Source organism: Engraulis encrasicolus, chromosome 15, assembly GCF_034702125.1.
Source record: "Engraulis encrasicolus isolate BLACKSEA-1 chromosome 15, IST_EnEncr_1.0, whole genome shotgun sequence".
NCBI lineage: Eukaryota > Metazoa > Chordata > Actinopteri > Clupeiformes > Engraulidae > Engraulis > Engraulis encrasicolus.
The window spans coordinates 41,771,758-41,776,099 of record NC_085871.1 but is presented as its reverse complement, the minus strand read 5'-3'; positions in this window follow the sequence as shown (position 1 = coordinate 41,776,099).

The window sequence follows — 4,342 nt, the reverse complement described above, 5'->3', positions numbered from 1 at the left end:
ACATAAGCCTGTTTTTCTGTTAATGTGTTCTGATCCCCTTGGGAAATATTTCACCAGTAACAATTGCAGAATGACATTTAAGCAATGGATCATCATTTGTGGAAATAAGCACATTTCTCACTACCCCTCGAGTTAAATAATTGAATCTTAGGTGCTGTTTCCACGTAGTAGGATATTTTTTTTAGCAGGGTATTTTTTCTCCTGTTTAGGTGTAAATGCAACATGTGGATACAAATAAATCCTCCATTGTAACACATGCGTTTCACCCCCCTAAATAGGATATTTTTGAAGCCTGCTTTTTTATATCTGGATATAAAATCTGCTACGTGGAAGCGGAAGGCCTAAACCAATGTAACCAGGAGAAAAAAAAATCCAAATATAAAAATATCCTGCTACGTGGAAACGGAAGGCCTAAACCAATGTAACCAGGAGAAAAAAAATATCCAAAAATAAAATTATCCTGCTACGTGGAAACAGCTCCTTAGGGCCTCCGCATACCGGTTCCGACAAAGTGATGAGCACTGCTTTGCCAGCATTCGATTCCAATGTTTCCAATACGGTGCGGATGTCTGTGGATGTCGGCTGCCGATTAGGGGAGAGCTCTATTTTTGTCAGAGCTGCCCTCTCTTTGGGCGCATCCCAATATGTGACCTTGCCTCCTCCACTTGCCTCCTCCACTTGCTTCTCGTCATGATGACATCACTGACAACAGCATTATATTTCAATATCTTGCAAAAGCTCAATTGTAAAGTCTTTTTCTCATTTGCAATTGGGATGGTGAATGAAAAACAGTCCCTCAAAAGTTGTTGTGGCGAGGCTGACAGCTGGGAAACTTTATCGTTTTCTCCACGGAGGAGGGGCCAGGAGGCGGGACGAGGAGACAAGCACAAGTGGAGGAGGCAAGGACACATATTGGGATGCACCCTTTATCCATGCTCTGCTGTGTTGAAATTGGCCATGGCAACACAGGTTCAGCGTGTAGCATGTCAGCACCACTGTGCGGAGGTAACAAAAATTGTCGGAACCGATTGTGCTCCGCAGTGCTGTCGGAACTGGTGTGTGAAGGCCCTTAGCTTTGTCCTGTTCATCAACCTGTTTTGTCTGATGAGTGACGCACCTCTTATCTCTTATAAGCTATCATGTTTCATTGAAATGGAAGTCTAGAGCTTTAAAATGAATTCTCACTGATTGTTGTACCAGCTACAGTAGTGTGTTGTCATAAAGACCTATCTGGCTAAGTTTGTTCATTTGGTTTTCTCTCCTGTCCCCCTTTTTTATAGGCCTATAATTATAAAGTGCATATTCTACAAAGGTTTCATGTTGTCATTTGAGTTCTTGGTATTCCTACCTTTGTAAAGCAAGACACATTACAAGGATTTGTAAAAAAAAAAAAAAAAATACTATTAAACCTACTATAATATGCAGTAAAATTCTGTAAGTTTGTGTGAGTTCCAATGAGCTTGTCTGGCATCCTAGATATGAGCACTCTAGGTGTTCATTCCAATATGTGACCTTGTATCCTCCACTTGTGCTTGTGCTCACGTTTTGCTGATGCCCAACCTCCGTGAAGAAAACTAAGTTTCCCGCTGTCATCCTAGCCACAAAATGTTTTGGGGGACTATTCTTCATTCCCCATCCAGTTTGCAAATGAGAAAATGACTTTACAACTGAGCTTTTGCAAGACATTGAAATAATGCTCTTGTCAGTGATGTCATCACGACACATTGCTTCCTGGTACGAGGCCACTTCGCACAAGTGGAGGACGCAGGGTCGTGTATTGGAACGCACTCAAGATGTTGTGTGCAGCCTTTTGGTGTGTCTCAACCCTGTGCGCCACCATCTTGAGTCTGTATCTTGGTTTTTCTCACAGAAAACATTTTCTCCCAAAATGTGATAATAGCAAATATATGGAAAGTATAGATGGATAAATATATGGAGAGTATAGAGGAACAGATAGAGCATGAAGGAGGGAGTACTCTGGCAAAATTGTTTTGGGGTACACAGGACAAAAAAAGGTTGGGAATCACTGACCAACAGGATAATGTGCATACTGACTTGTCACCAATTGATGACGGCAATATACTGGCTAAGCATGGTGGCGATATGACTTCAGCCATTCAATGGTCAACGTGGTATAGTGTTCATATCTATGGTCTGGCATATGCCAAAGACTGACTTGTCTGGTTTTTGCCGTACTCCCATTGTAATTTTGTACTGGGAGCCTGGGCCTGCCCAGCTGAGCAATGATTGTAGGCGAGAGGGTGAACTCACTAAATGTCTGTGACATATCTGCTTTTTCCTGTATGTACAGTAAATATCCTATAGGTTGGGATTCTTGAATCCTATAATTGTGCCTACCAGATTGACATGGGCACCTGCTATCTGGCCAAATGCTGGTAAAAATATTTTCCATATTTGGTGATAATTTCAGTCTCTCTAGTTAGCCACTTTGGAAGGTGTCTTATTTTACTTTGGTATTGAATGTTGTTTCTGTAAAAGGAACACCACCAGAGAATGTCTGTAAGTGCTTTTCAATATGCAGACTTCCGTTCTCTGCCTGTGCTTGTGGCCTCACGTTTTGCTGACGCCCCGCAATAAAAAATAAAGTTAAGCCCGCTGTCAGCCACAACAACTTCTGGGGGCACTATTCTTTTTGACTATTCTGTACTTTTTATGCAGTGGTATGCTGGGGTGGAAGCATAAGGAAGAGAGATGTTGCGCGGCTTGACAGACTGGTGAGGAAAGCGGGCTCTGTTGTGGGAGAAGAGCTGGAGAACTTCACTTCATTGTCAGAAAGAAGATCTTTGAGCAAACTGCTCACCATCTTGGACAATAAGGCTCACCCACTCTACAACACAATCATCCAACAAAAGAGTGTGTTCAGCTGGAGGCTGAGAGCACTGAAATTCAGGACTGACAGACTGGGGAAATCATTTGTCCCTAGAGCCATGCAACTGTATAATTTGTCCATTAAGGACAAAGAGAAACTCCTGGACTTTTCTGCATGACCACCTTATTTATTTTTATCTACTTTTTTACTTTTTTATTTTCATATTCTTTTTATTCTTTTTATTTTTATTTTTATTTTTACTTCTCTTTTTAATCTACAGAGCAAACTGGACAAAGAATTTCCCCTTGGGGATAAATAAAGTTTAATCTAATCTAATCTAATCTAATCTATTCTTCATTAATTATACCGATTGCAAATGAGAAAATGGCATTAGAATTGTGCTTTTGCCAGATATTGAAATAGGCCTACATTTCTGTCGTCAGTGACATCATCGTGAGACCACAAGCATGCAAGGGAGGACTGGAGTTTGCATATAGGAAAACACATAGATATTTCCCAATGTCAAGTGTATGAGCCTTGGAAGTGTTAGCCTAATTAGTCACGCCCAGTGATTGGATGCTCCGCAGAGTTCACCATAGAGTATCCAATCACTGGGCGTGATTACAAAGGCTGATACACTTCGAAGGACGCAGTCACGCGCACTAGACATTGGGAAGCGGTATTACAAGGTCCAGTGGCTGAAGTTACTCGCGATTGCCAACTACCTACAGTACCACCCAGACAAGTGAAAAATGAATGGGTTTCAATAGAAAATGGCTTTCAATGTTGTATCAGTTTTCCCCTGAGATATTAATATTCAATTTTGAAAATAGTCAAAAAGATCCATTCGAGGTGCACTACAAATATTGCACAATGCACCAGCTCTGAGTGCAAAAGAGGGTCCAAACAAACTATGTGTACCACCAAGCGTAATGACGTGTCCCCCAATGTTTGTGGTGTTCATGAGCAACATCCAAGCAATACAAAAAATAAAAATGAAACTAAACAAAAATGGAATGGGTATAGTGTTTCTTTTTTGAGGAAACCAAAGGTTTGAATGATCAAATTGAGAATCTGTTGGAAACTTGACGCATGCATGCACACACACACACACACACACGCACACGCACACACACAAAAAGAGAGGGAGAGAGAAAGAGAGATCTGTTTTGATCTAGGCTTTGCTGACAGTGAAGAAATAGAATCACACACAATGTTGTGCTAGAATACCCTTCTGTAGGCCTACAGTCAGCTATATGCCTACTGTGGGTAGGCTACAGTTATGCAGCTGATAAAATTATTTTATGTCAATTGGAGAACAAGTGGTGACAGATCAATAAACTTGTTTCTGTAATGTAAATTCTTCTACAGTTCGAAAGTAAAAGGCATTTTAAGACCTGAATGTAGAGAAAGCTTTCATCATTACAGCAATTTATGACGCATGCAGTCCCTGCATTTTTACCCGTAGCGCCAGGGGGCGATGACGAGTCTTGTCAATTGAATTCCGGAAGT